General features: G+C 41.1%; 2 long non-coding RNA genes across 2 annotated transcripts in view; one reads left to right on the top strand and one right to left on the bottom strand.

Moving 5' to 3' along the window:
- The window catches only part of LOC141276924 (uncharacterized), a 30,765-nt gene extending 24,560 nt beyond the window's left edge, over positions 1–6,205 (top strand). The window contains exon 3 of the long non-coding RNA XR_012327304.1: positions 6,078–6,205. This is a non-coding gene — a long non-coding RNA (uncharacterized lncRNA). The remainder of the gene's footprint in view (positions 1–6,077) is intronic.
- Positions 1–22,955, bottom strand: part of LOC109551039 (uncharacterized) — a 96,425-nt gene that overhangs the window by 69,319 nt on the left and 4,151 nt on the right. Inside the window, exons 2-7 of the long non-coding RNA XR_012327303.1 lie at positions 14,380–14,445; positions 6,746–6,795; positions 5,962–6,320; positions 4,700–4,775; positions 1,996–2,154; positions 267–362 (exon numbers count right to left, since the gene is read on the bottom strand). This is a non-coding gene — a long non-coding RNA (uncharacterized lncRNA). The remainder of the gene's footprint in view (positions 1–266; positions 363–1,995; positions 2,155–4,699; positions 4,776–5,961; positions 6,321–6,745; positions 6,796–14,379; positions 14,446–22,955) is intronic.

Genomic DNA, 22,955 nt, shown 5'->3' with positions numbered 1-22,955 from the left:
TGACACATGGATTCAAAAAGAGGCCCCACAATCTTCTGAGGATATTTTTCTCTGCATCTTGAGCTCATGGGTAGTTTAAGGGAAGATTAATCCAAGGGCTTGCTTTACCTTGTTAAAATATTACATTGGAAGACGTGTTTAATGCCCAAGAGTCCTGATGCTCCCCTCTATTAAGCTCTTTAAAGAAATACTTTAAACAGTGAGCAGAGCTGAATATTACAGTTTTCATTTAAGCTCAAGCTTCACGTTACTGTCAGGGTGCTTACCATCAAGGTTAGATGATCCCTGAGGACATTCACACACAGGCTCTGTAATCTACATGTTATCCCGAACTTTTCCAAGGATAGAGAAATGGGAAGGGTCTGTAGGGAGAGGAAAACAGCTGAGTTGCCCTACTCTCTCCTCAACCACACTAAGTGTTCTTCAGAACAGGATAGAACCCAAACTAGCAAATGTTTATGAAGTGCTTATTATGTTAGCACTGTTCTAACGCATGTAAACCAACGATATTATGAGGTGGGTGCTATTGGGAGCTCTGTTTTACCGATGAGGAAACTGAGGCAAGAAACTTGCCCAAATAACTTGCCCGGGAGCCACTGAAGTCCACCATGTGGTCATTCAGGGTATCACCAGTTCATCAGATCTCCCCCAAGCCCCCTCCAGCCTGAAAGACACTACCTAGCTTGTTGTCAGCGTGCCATCCTTCCTTACTGAACTCTAATCTCTTGCCCCTGTTCTCCCTCTTTGATCTCAAAGCCGTGTATGATCCAAAGGGAAGTCAACACATCCCAGAAGAAAGAACTTTCCTTGCCTTCAGAAGAAACTGCTCTTTCCCTGTTTTTTTCCTGAGTCATCTTGGACAAGTCTGAGCCTCCCTATTCTTATTTTTAAGGAGGGTCGTTATGAATCTCCCATGAGTGAACATACGTGAAAAGCAAACTGTAAATTGTGAAATGTTGACCAACATTGATCATAATAATTAATAAAATGTGAGACATATTCAAAAGCAATGAAAGAAAACACGACTGGTTCTAACACAGTCAATATATTTGGTGGAAAACCAGGTTAGGTTGACAGCTAAATAAGGTAATAAAACAGACTAGGATGTAAATATATTCCTAGGACCCCGAGTCAGTAATATTGAAAGCAGGTAATGAATAAATCTTTGCGATCATCATAAATTACATCTGTATAATAGTTTATAGTTTATAGAGCTCTTTGGTGATGGCATTTACTTTATTATATAAAGTTATGTAATATAGGCAGAGTATTGTCAAGTGGAATGTGTGAGCCAGGAAAATGATTGCCGTGGGCAGACATGTGCAGATAAACATTCACTGCAGTGGACTAATTACAGCTCCTCCGGGCATCCTGAGCCCTTAGAGTAACCTGACTGACTTTCTGAAATATTATAGTAAGGGAATGAGAATATTAGAGGACTCTTAGAAATATTTCCCCCATTCTCACTCCAAGCCCTCATTTTCAGATGTTTTTGTGAGAGAGTGGTCCTCTAGGAACTATATGTGCACAAATTCCTGCTGTCTGTGTAACTCAGCAATCACCAGGCTGAAAATAAAGACAGGGCAAGTTCACAACTGGTTTCCCAGGACCCTTTGTGTGTGGACTTCAAGATGCTTTACAGGAGAAGGGGTTTCATTGAAGGACCCTGGGAAAAGAGGATTCATCCCACGATGGGAGGATCATATATTTTAGAGGGTGCAGGCTCAAGCCTGCTTCCTGAGGAAGTCTCTCGAAGACCTCTAGTGCTCAGAAAGAACAAGGACCAGAGAGTGACAAGCACATCAATTAGGGTGTTTTCAGCGGCAAATAGCAGAACACTTAACTAAAAGGTGTGGTTCAAACAATACAGATATTTATAATGTCACATAATAATTAAATGTGTCTGGTCCGTAATAGGCTTTGTAGAAGTATCAGCTGTCATTACTGCTGGTAATAACAATAATGATTACTATAATTACCATCATTATAACTTACCTTACTTATAAGGTAAGTCAAGGCAGGGAAGTCCCAAGTTGGGTGCAATGGCTCAGGGACCCAGATACTTTTCTTCATTGTGCTCTGGCACTCACAATGTGACATTGATGCCTTCCCTCATGACCCCAAAAAGGCTGCAATGGTTCCAGAGGTCACATGCTGACAAATCATATACAGAAAAGAGAAAAGGGATGCTTCTTCATTTCTAGGAAGAGAAACCTTTTTCCAAACTCTTAGCAGACATTTCTTCAGGTCCCATGGATCAATATTGAGTTACTTGCCTATGCACTAGTTGTAAGGGAGACTGGGAAAAGAGTAACTGGCATTTCCTGCAGTAGGAGAAGGGCTTGTCCAATAAGGAAAGGGAGAGGGAAGCGCCTGGAATGGCGAATAATAGTGTCAGCCACCCATTATAATATGCTAGTTCTCCCCTCCAAACTGCTCAGAAAGGGTAGGGGAAGCTGACAGTCCTGTAACACTGGGCCTTTCTTCGGAGGTAGGGAATTCCTAAGAGAGAAAAAAAATACCTTTGAACAACTTGAAGTTGGCATGACGAGCTTTATAATTTGGAACCAATCTTTTCCCTTCTGTCTATGTTAGGAAAGAGATCACCATAATAGGAGGAGCAGAACCCCTTAGGAAATGGGAACTTTTGTAATGGAGGCTCCTGGAAACAGAGCAGACCACTTCCATCACAGCACCCACCAGAGCCCGCCACACAGACAGCCATGCAGGGCAGCAGGACCCCAGAGGAGAGGGACTCAGCAGGAATTCACCACCACTGGAGGACAGGGCATGATCTGTGGGATCCCTTCTGACTACACCCTTCACTGCCCCATTGCTTTGTAAGCCCTGATGTCCAGGGAAAAAGAACAGATGAAATGGAAAAAATATACCAATCCCTAGGAGGAAACATTGCTTTGTGGAATCATCCCACGGCAGAAATGACTGGACATTGAGGCAGCCTGGTTCAGACAGGTTATTTTGAGGAAGCAGACATTGGGGTTGAATTCCTATGACTCTAGAGTGAAGTGCTCCTCTAGTTTATTTCCACAATATTCACCCTTAAGCTGTGTTTATCAGGGATTTGTCTACAGTCAGGCTGAGCACGCCAATGAGGAGTCTAGACCTCAGGGAGACCCAGGCAGGCAGTCGAGTGAAGGTTAGCCTCAGTACCAACTACCACAACGTAAGAAGGACTGCGTCACTGGGCCATGGGCCTCGGAGCACATGGTCCCTGGTTAAGAACTAAGGCTCCAGTACCAGATTACGTGTCAATTCCCATTTATTATATGTGTGAATTCTGACCAATTACATAACCTCTCTAAGGCTTAACGTCCTTACGTACAAAAAGAATAATGAATATACCTTCCTTAGAGGGTTGATGAGATGATTAAATGAATTAACACATGTACATTTCTGAGGATACTACTTTACATATGTAAATATTAGTGACTCATTATCAGAGGGCAGGTGAAGGGAAGACCTATAAGCAGTCTGAAATCAAATAATGAATAACTTGACTTGATTGTGGTAAGTCAGTTAACAAAGGACCTAATGCGAGGGGGTGGAAAATCTTGGGGGTACGACCTTTTTTGCCTGTGACATACATTAGTGTTGTTGCATGAACTGGGCTTTTATAAGGCTACTTCCCTATGTTGCGGATGAAGGTCAAACCTCCATGGAACAATCTGGAATGTCTCTGAGATGTGCAGGGCAAAGAAGCTGAGCTGGAGAGGGTTGGATCAGTTGCAGTGCGGACACAACCCCTGCCAACCTGAGTGGAGACAAGGCATGTGTACCTTTTAACCCCCCTTATGTTTCCTTGAGGAACAAGACCTGTATAATGTAAGGATGCACGTGCAAGTGAGGACAACCTGAAGATACCTGAACGATTAGGCCTCCCAGAAAAGGAACAAATCTCATGAGCTGGGAGATTGGCTTGGGATCTCAGGCAATTCTAGATCCCGATGACCTTGTACCCCCTCAGCCCCTGAAGTTCATAGAATTCTACTAGTATAATGAGTCAGCTTTTTCCTGTCTCTCCTTGAACCTCTCCCACTGCGACAAACAACTACCTGTGGCATCTGGTCTCCACTTACTCATCACTTTGGTTGACTCAGGACTTCTGCTTACCTACCATTTCTGTTATTCACCATCTTTCATGGCCCTTCTGCCCTATGAATTTGCCTTCATTCTCTAGGTTTCTTTTCAGAAATTCTGATTTGTTCAACGTAGTCTCCATTGTTCTGGTTGAACAAAATTCTTGCTCCACAACCTCATAGCTTATAGACTGTCTTTGGCACAATGGCCACATCTGGTCTAGTCAGCCTCGGCCAAGAAGACAAACCAAGGTCACATGGTGCCAACGGGAACGTATTTGCCTGATGAAATGCCTGGCACCTTTCTTCAACAAGGAAGGAACGTGGCCTCTGAAAGAGGACCTTAGACTTTGCAGGCACCCTGAAGCTTGGGCTGTCCTCCACGGCAAGTTTCTCAAACTAGAAACTAAAACTAAGTAGGAAGAAATCATCTAAGACCTTCAAACTCAGAAAATCATTGAGTTTTAGTGCAGAAAGGACTTTGGCATTTGTCTGAGCATCAAAGGACCTTCTGAGGGCCAGGAACACAGACAAAACCAGACAATACCAAACCAAGCCACCTAGGACACCAGGAGGGAGGAAAGCCATACCTTGGTACCAACCTTACATTAGAATGAAGATCTCTGGGAGTTGAGTGAAGCCTGTTGATTACTTCTATCGGGATAGGAGGTAACAAAGCTATAATTCAGAGAATTTATTATTATTGAGTTGTCTGTTTTTTCCATATATTTTAAAATTCTCTTATTCCTCACTTTTTAGTCTTCATGTGTGAAAATTACAGCCTATCTTACCAATGGTGAGGGACAGACCAATGTAAGGGAAGAGAGATACACGCCCAGTTTGAGAGTTACAGGGAGAAGGGAAATCTCAGGACCTGTGTCCCTCATCCTAGAATTTGTTCTTTGGGGCTCTTATTTGTTTTGGGTTTCGTTACAGCCAAGTGTGGCCTATGGAGACATGACAACTAAATATACTATGGTATCCTGGATGCGATCCTGGAACAGAAAAAAGGCATTTGGTAAAAACGAAGTAAATCCAAATAAGCTATGGACTTTAGTTAATAATGTAGCAATATCGGTCCATTATTGTAACAAATGTACAATATTCATGAAAGTGTTAATAATAGGGGAAACTTGGTTTGGAGGTGCTGGGGAGAGGCACATGAGAACTCCCTGCTTGAACTAGCTCCTCAATTTTTCTGTAATTCCAAAACTGTCCTAAAAAATAAAGTCTCTCTATATTTTTTTAAAAGACCCATCCCTAGCAATACATAATTTAGACACTTGTCCAGTTCACTTGAGTGGCGAGTGAGTCAGGACACTGTAAATACTTCTGTATAAGGATAAAAGATGAATTATGCAACGAGGAGAGGATTGTGAGAGAAAACGTTAAGATCATCATTTGTTGGGCCACGACTTGACCTCGTCAACAATCAAGTATCCAAACTGTCATCCTTTACTCTTCAAAATGCAACCTTAACTTACTAACAGAAAAACGTAATCAGGAGAAACAGCAGGCTGTAATTCTAATGCCATAACTCTGTGCTTCAGATCCTCATGATGGGTTACTTAAAAAAATAAGAGTAGAACATGCCAAACAGGTGGTACTTGATGGAGGGCTGGAACACGACAGTGAGTTCCTCATAATGAGAAAGCTTGTAACAAAAGCCGTTTCAGACATAATCAGCTCAGGAAAGAAACTCGGCAGAACAGAATGAACATTCTAATTCAATTTATATTATTATATTGATGATGCAGTTATACAGTGCTTTTTTTCCACCAAGACTGTCAAGCATATCAGGCCAAGTTCTGCACAACGGAATTCAGAGTGTTGAAAAGGAGAGCTGCCCTGTAAAATTCCTCACCTTCAAAAGTCTTTAAGGAAACCCACAAAGCCACATTTTGGGGTAGATATGACTCAGGAATTGCAGCTGCCTCAGGAGAAACGTTGATCAAGATTTTACTTCTCGTTTTATTCCAGCTGGTCCTTGAAAGAGAACTGCCGCCCCAGCTTCCCAGTTGCTGTGGCCAAGGATGAAAAAGTAAAAGCCCAGCTCGGTGCTGGACACGCTGGTGAGCCTCGCACAGAGGCTGAAGGTGACAGTGGTGTGTTGATGGCAGCCCATGCAGAGTCCATTCTGCCGCCCTGCCCTGCTGCTTGTTTCCGAGTACACTTTTCTGTCTTTATTAAGGTTATCCCAATTAATATAAGCTCTCTCCAATCCTAGGGTAAGAGGGATTCTTATTAAAAAAAAATAAAACAATTTCACAGATGTTCTAAAAAAAGCCAGAAATGACATAGCGTCGGGCCACGAAGGAACGGGAGAGGGGGTGATAGTAAAGCTATGCCTTCCATTGCCCAGTGGGTCTCTAGGTCTCTCAGCTCTGTTCCCCTCTGGCATCTGCCTTCCAGCCCTTCCCTCCGTGCAGGCGGCCTCTCAGGCCTTATTGTGGGGCTGTCGGCTCTGCCACAGCTCAGCCTGTGTGTGACTTTGGCCGGTCCAGTGCTAACTCTGGATGCTGCTCTGCACGGCTTTTCGACTTAGACACTCACCACGTGGCTCTGCCTTTCAGTGTCTCAGTTCCAGGGCCCCGCGGAAATTTCCAGGATGCGGGGGGGGGGGGGGGGGGGGGGGGGGTTCCACCTACCTCGTCCGGGGACTGAGGGTAAGGAGAAGTTGGTGGGGAGAGTAGGGTCCCTGAGAATGGAATGTGAGAAGGCAGGAAGTGATTGACTTAGCAGGGTCCCCATCTCCCCCTTTAAAACCTTATATTATTATGCTAATAACTTGCATTCCTTATATAAAAACAGAAAACTAAGGTAAGCAAACATCTTTTTAAATCCATCTAATCCCAGATAGAACTACTGTAAACGTTCTGGCACTACTTTTCAGAATTCTAAAAATTCTGTATTTCTGTGTATGAATTCATATACATGTTAATATTTTTATAAACAAAAGCAAGACCACTTTCTACACACCACTTTAAAATCTGCTTTTTCGGGCTTCCCTGGTGGCGCAGTGGTTGAGAGTCCTCCTGCCGGTGCAGGGGACACGGGTTCGTGCCCCGGTGTGGGAGGATCCCACGTGCCGCGGAGCGGCTGGGCTCATGCGCCATGGCCTCTGAGCCTGCGCGTCCGGAGCCTGTGCTCCACAACGGGAGAGACCACAACAGTGAGAGGCCCGCGTACCGCAAAAAAAAAAAAAAAAAAATCTGCTTTTTCATTTAAAATTATATGTATGTTGAATATATATCCGTGCTCATGAATATAAATCAATAAATATCATTGTTAACTGCTGCATAATATTCACTTTATGGATATGCCATAATGCAAACTTCTTGTTGATATTTAAGTTGTTTCCATTGTTTCCTTGTTATTAACAATAACACTCCAGTCAACATCCTTATATCCAGATGTCTGTACAGTCTCCTGAAACTTTCCTTAGTACACATTCTTTCAAGTGGATTTGTTTGGTTAGAAGACATACGACATGTGACCTGAGTATTTTGCACAAATGTGGCTCTGATGTACATTTCAATGGGTACTCTATCTATACGATGTACCAATTTCTCCATATCCTGAATACTACCTTTCTCTTTACCTCAGTTTCTCCTTAACCGGCTTATTTTTCCCCTAATCTGCCATCCATGTGGCAACTCCGTTTAAAGTCATATGGGTTAGAGGTCCCTTTAGACCAAGGATACCGCATCCGTGACTCTCCGTGGCCAGATGTTTCATTTGAGAAAGGATTATTTTTAGTCTGAACTTTCTCTCTCTCACTGTTTTTGTAACTTGCTAAAATATTTGTATTGAGCATCTTCCTTTCCTTTCCTGGCTGAGATGAATCCAGAAGTATAGTTTTCCTTCTCTATCTAAAGCTGTCAAATATACCATTGCCAGGTTTAGCTCAGAGAATTTACTGAGTATTTATCTTTGGTCAAATAGCACAGGCATACCTGCTGAAAGAAATTGACAGCCTGGTAAATTATCTGAGGGTCTTATACTGAATCAGGCTTTGCCAAGATGGTATCTGCTTTTCGTTTAGGGGAAATACATTCATTCACCTACCCATTCACTTACTTATTCATTTATCCATTCGTACTTCCCAAGGAGAATTAAGCTGTAAGTCTCTGGACTCTCTTAGGGGATACTTTTTGACAAAGTCATCTTCAGATAGATCTTTTAATGTTACATAGTTTACCAACAAGGACAAATGAGAAACAGGTATTTATGCAACAAATTCATGTGATCAATGACAAAATAGTTTCATGATTTTTAATAAAAGCAAAACAAATATGAGAAAGCAAAAAAAAAAAAAAAAGAATCATAAGCAACAGGAGCAACACATTTCTTTCTATTTTCTGAATCTTTACCTTTAACAGAATCCCAAATAATAGCTGCAAACAATCACTTCCAAAGGCCTTCAGGCTGCAGTTGAAAATGTCTTTGGTTGTTTACATAAAATGAATGATAATTACTCAGCAGGAAGGAAGAACAGTGGGCATCTGGGCAGACAGAGAGAGAGAGAGAGAGAGAGAGAAGGAAGGAAGGGAGGGAAAAGAGAGAGAGAAAGGAAAGAATATAAGGCCAGAGAGAAGTGGAGAGGAAATAAACTAAAAAAGTTATACACAAAAGGATGAAAATTGCTGGTGGCTTATAAAAGCAAAGGAGAGAATATAGAAGAAGTGGAGACAGGAGCCAGCGCCAGAGCAAATCCTTTTATTAATAAGAGTTCTTTTAAAGGTTGCAAGTGATAAAAACTCGATGTGAAGAAGGATACACAAAGAGTGAAAGATTATTTGGAAGCATACTGATGTATTTCTAACCGAAGAAAGGATTAAAGAACCAGTCCATGCAGAGTTAAGCCTCCCGAACAATAGGAACTGGGGACTCAAAGCCACTAGGATTCTTGTAGTGTAGCTCTTATCTTTGCTTTTCTCCGTGTATCACATGTATCTTATCCCACTGCAGACCACCTGATCCCATATAATAGAAAACATAACTGCCAAGAGTTGGCAAGCTTCCTACCCCAAGCCTCCCACAGCCTGAGAGAAACTCACTCTCTTTCCTCAATTCCAGTTAGGAAAATCCCAGGAATTATTTCGAGTTGCCCATTTTGGATAATCGGTGCACACCTGAACCATCCGCTGTGGTGAGATAGGTGATGTCAGGTAAGAACATGGCAGCTCCCTCTAGAACCGCATAGCTAGAGTGCAAGGAAAAGCAGTTCCCAAGAGAGAGTGGGATTGTTTCCAGAAGGCTCTGGACAGACAAACTAGCGTTGCTCACTACTGTTCTCAAAGCAGCATGATTCCAAACCATTTGGAAGCAGTTTAAAATGTTTTTTTAAATATTTGTTTATTTATTTGGTTACACTGTGTCTTAGTTGTGTCAGGCTGGCTCCTTAGTTGCAGCACATGGGGCTCCTTAGTTGTGGCAGGCAGGCTTCTTATTTGTGGCTCCAGGACTCCTTAGTTGTGGCATGCAAACTCTTAGTTGCAGCATGCATGTGGGATCTAGTTCCCTGACCAGGGATTGAACCCGGGCCCCCTACATTGGGAGCACGGAGTCTTATCCACTGCACCACCAGGGAAGTCCCTGGAAGCAGCTTAAGAGATAAGAGCAGATTATGGTAGCTTCCTGTCTCCCTAGAAAGTGTAAAACAAGTAGGCTGCTCCATGGGTCACCCCATCAGTGTCTGGTTTGAGGGCTCCATTTAATGCCTGGCAGATGCCTCCACAAAGCTGGCACAGTTTCAAGAAATACTGAGCACCCAGGAAGACAAGTTCCTCCAAGGCCAACGTAAGTGTTTTCTTGTTCAAAAGCCTTTCACAACTCTCAAACTTTTGAAACGGATTCCTGAATACTACAGTTCATGAGCGAGCCGCACCAGCAGAGGGCGTCTGTGAGGCGTGGAGGATTGGGGGAGGGGCACCATGGTTGCCGGGTAACTCCCTTGTGTAGAGTTTATGCCAAAGCCCCAGGGAGTTACTCATGAAGAGATGAGGGAATGGGTAGGGAGTCAAGGAGACATTGGAAAGGAAGGGAACCAGCCTGTGAGTCAGGTCTTCACTCTGAAACAAGAAGCCCTTGCTTTCGGTGACATGGCTCCAGGAGCATTTCATTTACCCTCAGAAAACACTATGCACCCTGGGTTTGGCGTTTTTTGTCTTTTTGTTTCTTTTTTTTCTCAATCTCAGACTAGGCTCTTGTTTCCCCTTCATTTACCTGGTACTTTATGGGTAAGTAAAGTAAAAGATTTTGCTTCAAGGACATTCCAACTGTCTCTATTACCCAATTTTTAAAAAACAGACCATCATTCTAGTCCATCTGTCCTGCTGGATTATAAAGTCCATGAGAGCCAGGGATCTGTTCAATATCATTTGTACTACTCTCTCTTCTACCTTTCCAAGCTCTTGGTGAAGTGTGGCCAGGAAGGCTCAGTAAATATTTGTTCAATTGAATCAATATACAATCATATAACGCGTTGACGTAATAACAATGCCTACAATTAAAGGAGGCTTACAGCATATTGTCTATAGAAGATTTTTCTAGTTCACCCTTTCAGTTTTTCAATCTTATTCAATTCACTTCAACCAATGTTTACTGAGGGGCTTACTCTATACAAATCATTGTACTAGACACCCACAATATAGGTTCAGTGAAATTACCGCTACATCTCCAAAGAGATGGGTGCTCATAAAGAAAAGTCAGACTGCTGCAGAAATAAGGAGTAGGCAGACTAAAATGTGACCACTATTTGCTGTCAGGATGTGGGGGATGAAGCTGACAGCTTCAAGCTGGCTGCAGATCCCAGCCTCCTTCAGCAGCTCTTGCATCAAGAAATCCAACAGCTAAACCCAGTATTTTGCTGCTGCTCTTGTTGCTGTTTTAAGAACAAGCTGGTGAGTCAGAAGGGCCACGTTTTTTTTCTCCAGTGTGTTCTCCAGAGAAGGGCACGGAGAGTTACTCCATTTGAAGAGTCACAATTAATGTGGAGCCACTCCCTTAGATTAGCTAGATTATTCAGGGACCGCTTTGCAGACGCTTAAAACTCTGATGCACTTAACGGCACAGTTGGACGGTTAAGAGCATGGTCTAGTTTTGTTTTGTTTTCCCTATGTCATTCCCTTTCTGGGAGTTGAAACATTCTTTTTCCATTGGGCCAAAGCCAGTTTTGTTTTGTTTCGTTTTTTAATTCAGTGTCATATGCGTTGCCAAAGAGGGAGTGCTTTCCCTTCCCTCCAGACAGGAGGCTCCCGATGTTGCAAAAACTTTCAGGGAAAAAGTAGCAAAGTCAATTCAAACCAGAAGCCTAAACATCCCAGACCATCCAGCTGCAGAAATGCCATGAGATTGAATTTTTGCTTCTTAGCCATCCTGGGAATAAATGAGTATGACAAAGCTATGACATTAGGAGGAAAGATATAATATTCAATAGACCTATCACAGGTCTCTCAACACCCTGACAGATGTGGGACCCAGGGAACGGTCACCAGAAATGTTACTCTGACCATATCTCATTTCTCAATTCTGCCGCTACGTCTCATGAAGGTCTGGCCTCTCTTTGCCTCAATTATATATTGATATAAAGGAACAAATAATTCCTGCATTATCTTCTCCTATCCTTCCATCAGAAAAAAAATAATATCAAATACCAGATAGCAGTTGAGATTTATGTATAAAAATATATTATATATATACATCTGTAAGTATTACGTATATTTGTGTGTATATATGTACTATGTATATATAACATATGTGTATGGGTATGTATGTATATAAATGTTTTCTTTCTCCGATTGGATTGTGGACTGCTAGAAGCCCCTAATTCAGGCCTCAAATACTTTATCCCTTCACACTATTCCTTGGCTTTTTTCCTTTACTTTCCTCCCTGCTCTCTAGCTCTCTAAGCTTTAGTCATAATGGCCGACTCTCAGCTCCTACGCCAGAACGGGATGCAGCTCTCCTCAGGGATTAACTACGCGCTTCTTTCCGACTGGGATGTCTTTCTTCCCACCCCCTGTCACCGACCTTTGCCTATTTACTACTCTGCTTCATCATTGCTTCATACCATTTCCTCAAGAATCTTCCTCTGGAGTCCCTCAGACTCTGTCTTGGTCTGTGAATTTCTTGGTACATGCTTTCCTGAAATGTCTGTTGAGCCTTAGGCATGACGCAACTCGAAAGCTTTAGTAAACTTGAGTACACTGTGGTGCTTCTCAACTGTGGGCTTTCCCATAAAGTGACCTGACTGATCCATTTTATTGGTCAGTCCCAGATGTCAGCATCTTTCCGTAATCTGTCTGGACTGATCAGCTTCCCCAGAGGAGACTCTTCCAGGCTCCCGCCTAAAGGGCAAACACCTGGCTGCCAGTCTGGAAACCATTAGACCAAGACTAATGGACATTGCAGCACTTAGTATGTAAATATTCCTCCGCTCCTCCTGTTTTCAGTAAGTACCTGTATAGTTTCCTATTGCTAGTCCGACAAATTACCACCTAGTGGCTTGAAAGAATACAAGTGTATCCTCTTACAGTTACATAGTTCAGAATCTGAAAGGGTTTTACTGCAATAAAGTCAACATGGCGTGGGAATAAAGCTCCCCCGCCTTTTCCAGCTCCTGGAGGAACCCACACTCCCTGGCTTGTGATCTCTTTCTCCATCTTCAGAGCCAGGAATAGCAGTCAAGTCCTTCTCATGCTGCCGTCTCTCTGATCCTCCCTTTTCTGTCTCCCTCTTGTGCTTATAAGGACTCTTGTGATTACATTGGGCCCACCCAGATAATCCAAGACAACTTCCAACTGAAGGTCAGCTAATTAGCAACCTCCGTTCCACCTACAATCTTAATTCCCTTTTGCCATTAATGTATTCTTGGTTCTGGAAATTAGGATGTGGTTCTCTCTGAAGGCCAGTATTTTGCCTACCACAGCACCTGAGTCTTCAACTGTGCCTAGGGTGTCAAGTCCAGAGACTCTTGGTTTTAACATCGTCATAAACTAGATCTCCTGTTTTCTCTACGATGGGATGTAAAGGTGGCGGCAGTTAACAACTAGGAAGACTGAGGAATAGGTTTTAAGGGTCTAACTACAGTACTTCTGAAAAAAGAATTTCAACATATCTTCCTGTTTTTATTTCTACCTTCACCCTCACATTTCTATAAATACAATACCTGGTATAAATGCCAGATATGCCAATTCCTGAGGCTTTAGAAGATTCCGTAGATTATACCAGTACATTGAGTTACTTCTTGACTTTGTCCACTACGAGCTTAGGATTTAACTTTCTCAGGTGTCTTTAAGTCAATTGCCACTTGTGTTTTCTTTCCAGTTACTGTTCTCTTCTCTTCTGTTCTCTTTGTCCTTGTGGTAGATTGATTACAGAAGAACTTCTTTGCTAATTTTGCACTAACAACCATTTAAAATTGGATATAAACTAGCTCATCAAAAAATAGAGTAAAGCTTTCTAACATACTAGCAGTATATAGTTCACAGTTCAATGTTTCCATTCAAAATAGTAAGTATTAAATCCAAAATCTTAATTTATGTTTCCTACTATGTACAATGCCTGGCTTTGTTGGCATTTGTTTGCCTGGATTTTATTTTTATCAACTCTTCATCATCTGAATAGTTATTTACTTTTCAAGTTTGATCATAAAAGAAATTATTTGAAATATTGCAGTGAGTCATTCAGCAGAACAGGCCTTTCATATATTTCAGGGAAGATTGCTATGTGTTTGACTCTGATTGTCAAATCAAAGCGGGATATAGTCCTAACCAATACAATAATTATTGTATCCCATCCCAATTATGAGGCCCAGGAATACAATCATCACTACATGGATATTTTTAATATTTTTTCTGAGCACTTAGCTTTTTGTTAATGCGGTTACAATTAAATGTGCTTAATCTAGCCCTAAACTCAGTGATAATAGCTGATTCACAGCCTTTGTAGGCAACATAAAGGATTTCTGAGCCAATATACAGCAAACAATAAGAGTAAAAGAATGCAATCATCTTGTGACCTTGTTTACTAATGGATTTCGTGTTTCTCTTGCATTCACCAATGATCATTACCATTTCCTGGATAAAAGAAAATGCCAATGCCTTGGATGTAGCAACTTTACAGGATTATATGAAAGACATACAATATGGAAAACTTATGGAAGAGCGGAGTCCCAGTGAGAATACATGCTAAAAGAAATAGTAAAGATAGGATATGATAAAAACCCAAAGAGGAAATCGATGAATAGTAATAAAACTCGTATTTTTTGAGAGCTTACCTCTTTCTATCTTCTCAACAATCCTATGAGATATGTCTTATTATCTTCATTTTATAGACAAGGCAACTGAAAAATAGAGAGTTTGTATAGCGTTCTTAATATTATATAGCTAGAAGGGGGTGAAGCTGGGACTTGTACCCAGACAGTCTGCTTCCAGGGTCCAGGCTCTAAACCCCTACATACACTGATGAGATTCTACTCCAAAATGAAGTTGTATGCACGTTGCTTTCCATGGAATTTCATGTTCTCTAATCCAGCTGCCTCTGGTAACTCTAAAAATGCCCTACACGACCTGAAAATGATTATACTGGTGTGAATGGACATGTGTGTGGAATTATATCATCTTCTTTCAAAAATTCTTTGTCTGGTGATTCTTCTAAATTCTTCTTGTAGCCTGCTTTTCACCTTTTGCTTTTATCTGGCTTTATTTCTATGAAATACCTATGCTGGTGGTCTATTTAACTAATTAGTGAAAGAGTGACATACTTTCATGATTATTGCAGTTCTCATAGTCTCTTTTTTTTTTTGCGGTACGCGGGCCTCTCACTGTTGTGGCCCCTCCCGCTGCGGAGCACAGGCTCCGGATGCGCAGGCTCAGCGGCCATGGCTGACGGGCCCAGCCGCTCTGCGGCACGCGGGACCCTCCCGGCCCGGGGCACGAACCTGTGTCCCCTGCATCGGCAGGCGGACTCTCAACCACTGTGCCACCAGGGAAGCCCCCATAGTCTCTTTTATGTTGTACAGGTGTGTAATCAATGCACTTTTTAATTCTATGGAATGTGGTCCTCCTCCTAATTGCAGTAAATCGGTTGCACTAATCACTTTGAGCTGTTGGCCAACGTAGTTATAGATTTCTACCAGGTGTTCCACCAGAAGATAATCACTTAACGGTACAGAGTATTTCAACAGTGCTGAGTGTAAAACAAATCCAATGGTAAATCCAAAAGCTGGCTTCATAATTCATTCATTTATTTATTCATTCACTCAGAAAAATGCATTGTGCATTCTGTGCGTACCAGCCATTGAACTAAACATCGGGAAAATAAAAGGCATGATATGCACTCCCCTCTCTGCCTTCAAGCCTCTCGCAATTTAGTGGACATTATAATGAAATAAAGTATTTTATGACCCATGAGAAAAAAAGGATATATAAAATTTTCCACAAGAACCCAAAGGAGTGAATGACTAAGTCCGCTTCGGAGTTATGAACTCAGAGTCAAAAAGGAGATAATGACACTTGAGCTAAAAGTTGAAGAATTTGCCAGTTGTTCCTGGCGCAGGTCCCAGGAACATCAGCACATTTTATGTAGTTGACGCATGGGGTGCACACGGGGGAAGGGCTGGAGACAAGGCTGTGGGGTAGAGTCGATTTATATCGTGAAGGATCTTTTATCTTAGGAGACGAATTTAAACCCTTGTTCTTAATAACAGTAAAGAAATATGAAAACATTTTAATCAGATAAAATACCTAGCACATTGTCTTGTAATTTTCAGGGTACAAGTCTATCTCCCTCACTAGACTTGTCACAAGGGCCTTCCCATCATAGGTGCTCCATAAAAGTTAAGTGAATCCTGAGTGGTTGGATTAATAAATTGATGGGGCTTTTTTGAAAGATGACTTGGTCAGCCATGCAAAACACAGTTTGATTAGGGTCAATTAGAAGGCAAGGAGACCATTTAGAAAACTTGTATTTGTGCAGCTGTGACATAATGAGAGACTGAGCAAAACCACGACAATAATGAAAAACGTGCCAAGCCACCAAAGCACTGTAGTGAAATGGGCCACCAGACGCTACCAATGACCCTGAGAAATGCTATGAACAGGTGTGAGGACATCCTTCAGGCTGGGAATAATATCGTTCCAGTTACCCAGCTTACTGAGGGGAGGGCGCTTACCTCTTCTTCCACCACCTCCTTAATGTCCCATAATCTTGTTTGGGGCCAAGGCTGTCGGACCCTTCCTAAGTAAGTGAACTTCCTTGAACTTAAAACTGTGTCCCTTGATGTAACCCACATTTTCAGGAAACACTTTAGGTATAATCACATTGCTTTGATATGACATTTATCTGAGCTGTCAAAAATTCAAACTATGTCTTTTCTTGGTCTAACAACAGTGACTTCCAGTGGCAACAGTAATACTAAGCCAGAAGGCTTATAAATAAGAGAGAGGCTGAGACTTGTCAAACATGGAGAATGTAGGTGAGAAACTATAGTGAGGGCTTGGTGCACGTTTAAGTACCACGCTTTATAGCCGGAGCAGGAACCTTTGATGGCCCGAAGAGCTAAGGGATACACAAGACTATTGCAAAGCAAGTGCTTAGAGAATGTAATAGACCGATATTAAAAACCATTACAGAAGGGAAACTACCCTCTTACCACAATACTATTAGGGCTATCTATTTATACAGATGAATAGAAATTGTTCTTCACCTGATTCTTGGAAGCATCTTTTGGAACAAAAGCAGTAGAAACATTTTTTTAAAGCTGTGCTATTTTCACTCTCTAAAGTCCTTCCTATGGACTCAACTTGTTCTTGATGAAAAACTTTTCCTCCCCAAACTCAAACCAGGAATATAATCAACGATTTTCCTCATTGCCTGTATCCCCCATCATCTTTAGAAGCTCAAAGGGCCTCGAAGTCATACCATTACTAGGTAACTTGCCAGCGACAAGTGAAAATTATGAGTGGAAGAAATCAAATGCTAAGAAGTGAATGTCTTTCCATTTTAAGCACAAACATGATTAATTCTCACGTCACATACTCATAAAGAAAAGCATGATCAACATTAGACCCGTATGCTGAGACAGAGGCAAATGACATTTGAAAAATCATCAAACTTGGAATGGAAAGAAGAAATCAAGGGAAAAGAGCTGGTCTTGGCAGGAGATGATGAGTTTGGCCTCAGGCAATGCTGGTTTTGAAGGAAGGAAAATACTCATATCTTGATAAATTGTCTTTCCTCATCCTCTATTTCATTTTAGATAAGAGTTTAACAAAATGCAGAATAAACATTAAAATACTTTTATGTTTTTAGTTTGCATTTTAAGAAATTAAATAAACGAGAGTGCTACAAAATAATTCCGTTCAGAATTGCGATTTTTTTGTAGAGGATTCTTGTGACAAAATTTCCATTTTATCGCTTGTTCTTAAGATCTACAGCTTGGTATTTCCCTCATCAGAACCACACTCTTGAAGAGTCACAGGAAACAAGACATTTTCATATTTAAAACTTAAAACTCACCAACCTAAATACATACACTGTGACAATCAGAATAGCTCCGTAAGTTGATGAATAAAAATAGGAGTATACATCTGTTCTAATTGGCATTTCCATCTCAACTGACTCATTTCTGGGACCTGACACGCTGTGGTTTGCCAGTAGGTTCGCATGCCAGCGCTTGGGCCAAGGTGACATCACGTAACCTTTCTCTCCATGGAATCGTCAGCACCGTCAGTTTGAACAGACGTCCAGAAATAGGTTAACAGATTTTCTTATGAAGACCCAGCAGAAAATCATATTATTTCCCATTGCTTGTTAACCTCAAAACATAATGATGCCTTTAATTATTTTGGGGGGAAAGGGTCACATTGATGGGCCCACACATTGGCTTGTTAGTTTTGTTTTTTTTTACCAGTGAATCAGTTGATGTGGAATTGTTGCTTCATTTAAGTAGCTATACGTCAACAAGGTATTTAAAAATACCAAGTATTCACACAGATCATCTCTCTCTCTCTACTTCATACACACACACACACACACACACACACACACACACACACACACACACACTTAAAAGTTCTGTGTGTCTGTTTATGCATGTGTTTAAGAAAGAGATTTATTTCTGAGTGAGTTGAAGGTGTGAAATTCAGCTAAAGACGTCAAGCAAGTGGGGGGATGTTGGGTCTGCAGTCAAGGAGGGAGGTTCAGTGTGGTGATAAACGGCATAGCATCAACACTGAAGATTTGTCATTGAATAAAATCACAAATGGAAGAAAAAAGTGCCTTCGCGAGTGTCATTATTCTAAATTTGATGTTTATTTCAAGTAAACTAATTGAGTTACTAACGTAGTGAGCATTCTTCTTTGGTTTTGTTTTTGGAGGGAAGGTTGTTTGTTTTTGTTTTTGCCTGGTCAGCATCCAATCTCATCTGGGGATCAGGTGGCATAATACCTCCCTTTTCTGGGTGAGCACACCTGCAGACTCCAATCTGTACCAATAAAAGTCAGTCCGGGGGCTTCTGTCATCAGGAAAGATCATCCACTTCCAGCCTCTAAGCTGGAAGACAATGAGCTGAAGCTGTTATTCAGTCTTATCTCCTCCACCCCTTGGGGAGAGCTTGCCTTGAGATGATGGTAACACAGAGGAAAAGAACAGAAAGAGACAGAGGGACGGCTTCCTGGCAGCATCATTTGGTCTATCTGATTAGGGTGTGCCTGAAGCTGAACTACCTCTGAACCTATTCAGTGTAATAAATAAACAAATAAATAAGAATAATGAATTTTTAACTACCCATAATCTTACTAAACCAGAAATAGCATACTTAATATTTTGGTGTTTTTCCTTGCAGTCTTTTACACAGATGCATACATACAACTGTATATATGTTTATAAAACATATGGCCTCTTAACATTATATTATGAATATTTCCCATACATTTACAAAATTACTGGAAATATAATTTTCATAATTGCATTAAATTCTATCCTGTGAATATTTCAGAATGCATTTAATCTCTCAGCAACAGTAATAGTCAACAATATTTATTGAGCACGTACTATGTACAGGGCACTGATGGTAAACTCTGGAGGTATACAGCAGTGAACGTTGTAGATATGGTATACATGGAGCTTATAATCTCTTGGTGAACATTTGGATTGTTTGCAATGTTTTACTATTTGAAGAACATCTTTCTACAAAAATATTTCCAGAAGCTTTTTAATAATTATTATGTAAGTCAGTAAGAAGTATAGTTTTTATTGCAAATATATACTTTCATATGTTTGTGTGAGAGAGAACTCACAGGCATACACAAATATATATATGTAAAATAATGAATAAAAATCTTTTAAAGTAATACCAATCCTTACTACATACAACGAACGTATTCTTATTTTTCTATTCTATTATAGTCTATTGTTTTTAAATTTCTTTTTCCAAATAACTGGTCTTGATCCACTACATTGATTTATTACCCACTAATGAGTAAGGGACCCACAGTGAAAAACCCTACCTTAGAGCATAATGGAGCACCATGGTTTTCACTAGAGGATCTAATATGAGCTCTAGCACCTACTAAGCATCATACTCACTTATCAGCTATAGAGGAAGTACGAAGTTTTCTGAAAAAGGAAAAGACTCCAGCAACATCTTAGAAAAGCCGCTGTTAGGAGGGTTGTTACCATCAACCAAAGAAGCCACCATAAGCAAATGTTCCACCATAAGCAAATGTTATCTCCCAAAGCTGTTACAAATAATAGGATCTACTAAAGAGAGGAGGCTTAAGGGAGGAGTCCTTACTAAGAAGACCTTGATCACTAAGAGTTGGTGCCAGGAGCTTTCACCGTCCGGATCCTCCTTTGCCAAGAGCAGCTGAGCCAACCCTAACAGACAATTTGAGGTTAACAGGAACCATCCTTAAAACATGGCACAGGGTGGGCTTCCCTGGTGGCGCAGTGGTTGAGAGTCCGCCTGCCGATGCAGGGGACACGGGTTCGTGACCCGGTCCGGGAAGATCCCACATGCAGTGGAGCGGCTGGGCCCGTGAGCCATGGCCGCTGAGCCTGCGCGTCCGGAGCCTGTGCTCCGCAACGGGAGAGGCCACAGCGGTGAAAGGCCCACGTACCGCAAAAAAAAAAAACAAAAAAAAAAACATGACACAGAGTATCTGGATGGAGGGATTCTAATTCCCAGAGATCTTTAGCTTCCTTTCTCTTCACAGACATTGTATTTTTGAAATGAGGGCAATTGTTGAGGTTCTCAACACAGTTGTCACCAAGGAGGAAGAATAACAATTTTCTGCCTGGAAATCCAATAGGGTTAGAGGCCCAGAAAACCACAGGGACATAAGTTGTCAGCCTGTCGATTTCCTGCGGCCCAGAAACGAGGGTATATGGGATGCAATTTGCAGTAGGAATCTCGCAGTGAATGCAATGGTGAGCGCAGTCCACTGTCCACAAGTAGAAGAAGGTAGGGTAGTGGGTGGGTGAGGATACAGAAGTATATGGCAAACTAAATATTTTAGGGGGAGCTAAATATTTTAGAATTGAAGGCAAACAGATGAAGAGTATAGAGTCTCTCAAAGCAGACATCTAGAGTGACGAGCTACCCAGGTTTGCTAGGACTGTCTCAGTTTCAGCACTGAAAGTCTTGCATCCCAGGAAACCCCTCAGGCCCAAGAAAACTGGGGCAGTTGGTCATTCTGAGTTTGGGTGCGGTTAGTTTGCAATTAACGAACAGTGTGACCTATTTACTCAGCATCTCTGAGTAATTTACTCAACATCTCTGGGCTTCAATTTCCTCATCTGTAATATGGGAATGATAGTGCTTACCCACCACCAATAAAAGGAGATCCTAAGTATTTTTTTAGCAGTTCTGTTCCTGCACAGATGCAAGGGCTTGCCTCAGAGCCAATTGTATTCGTAATAGCACCGGAGATAAAAATGCAGAATGCTGATTGGCAGTCTTTAGGTGGTGTGGGGTTAGAAGGATTGTAGTACTTGGGTTCTAGCATCCATGGCAGCCTTTTGCACCCCTGATAATTTAGGATTGATCTGGGCAGTACAAAAATGTCCTGGAACCCAAGGTTTCCCAAACAAGGGAAAAACAGAAGTTTGAAAAAGAAGATAAAGTTTATTATAATTTTTTACCTGGGTCCTGAAATATCTGCGACAAATATGCAAGCTATATAGTTTGTTTTTCCTTAAGAACAGAACAAAAATTGTGGATAATCTCATTAGATGTAACCTGTCAAGTATAAAGAATGTGCTCTTACTCCAAGAGAGATATTACGGACAATTCACATTTTATTGCCTCTCTCATATCGGAGGTAGCTTCTTGCCTTGCTTGGGCTCACAGGGTCAGCTGTTTTTATCTGAATTCACTCTCAGATTCGTATGTTCCAACCAAGTTAAGGGCCCTTGTTTCCATCACTGATATAGGCCATGACTAAGCCACTGCATGTTTGTATTTTCACTTCTTACCACAAATTTTTCTATACAAAGACTATAAAAATGATTCAAAAGCAATCCAAACTTCCTAAAGTAATAAGAACATTCTCTCAAGGTCTTAGGCCCCATCTTTTCAGAAGTATGGTTTGAGAGGGACTCTTTTAGGACAGTGTCAGAAGTTGTGGCATCGATTCATGCATGGTTAGCAGTGTGAAATGTAAAGCCATTAAACCAAGACTATAGTCAGGGAGAGGTCTGAGAAGATTTAATGAAGAGAAAAAGTGAACTTTATCAGCTAGTATGAGGGCCGAGAGACTTTCCAGAGAAGTGATACAGAAATCTTAGGAAATTAATTAATTTCTTAAACAGTACCTGGGACAAGAAATAAAAAGAATAGGAATAAAATTTTAACATAAATACTGGGAGAACATTAACTTTAGGGAAAAACAAAATTTCACAATCAAGAAATTCCCAACTACAATACTTAAAGAAAAGGAACTCAAAGATAAATACCATATGATTTCACTCATATGTGGAATATAATCAACAAAACAAATGAACAAACAGAACAAGACTCATAGATACAGAGAACAGATTGGCGGTCGTCAGAGGGGAAGGGGTAGGGCAGTGGTTGAAATGGATGAAGGGAATCAATTGTACGGTGACCGATGGTAAGTAGACTTATTGCGATGATGGCTTTGTAGTGTATACAAATATTCAATGACTGTATTGTACACCTGAAACTAATATAATGTTATATACCAATTTTACCTCAGTAAAAGCAATTTTTTAAAAAAGGAAGTCATCTTTTGTGCCTTATCCTATGTGCCAGGCACTGAATTAGCTGCTCTCCTTGCAAAAATTTTGCAAGATTGGTATTGGAAGCCACATTAAGTCTTAAGAGGATAAAAGAAAAAACTACTGAAGGTTACAAAGCTATTAAATGGCTGGTAGGCTTTGAACCCAAGTCCATCTGTCTCCAAAGTACATATATAATTCAAATCAGGAAAGATGAACTCTTTTCAAAAATTGATTTGCATAAGACTTTCATTTTTTAGGACTTAAATATGATGATTTAAAACTTGACTTCTTCCTTAACTTTTAAGCAAACGTCCCTTAGGCCCATCCTCAGACTGAGCACTCGTTCCTAGCACATAAATACCATTTTCCTAAAGGTTAGAGGCCACATCAGAATGGAGCATCACATCTTTGCCAATTAGTAAGTATCAACGCTGGGAACATTCAGCCTGGGTTTGCATCCCTTCTCTAATAGCTGTGAGACCTAAGCAAGTCACTTATTCTCTCCGAGCTTCAGTTTTCTCATCTGAAAAATGAGGATAATAATAGTATCTCTTTTTAGATGTGTTTGAAGATGAAATTAAATGGTATTAAAACAATTAGCCTAGT

Source organism: Tursiops truncatus, chromosome 17, assembly GCF_011762595.2.
Source record: "Tursiops truncatus isolate mTurTru1 chromosome 17, mTurTru1.mat.Y, whole genome shotgun sequence".
Lineage (NCBI taxonomy): Eukaryota > Metazoa > Chordata > Mammalia > Artiodactyla > Delphinidae > Tursiops > Tursiops truncatus.
The sequence above is the reverse complement of the archived record's forward strand: the minus strand, read 5'-3'. Positions and strand labels throughout refer to the sequence as shown.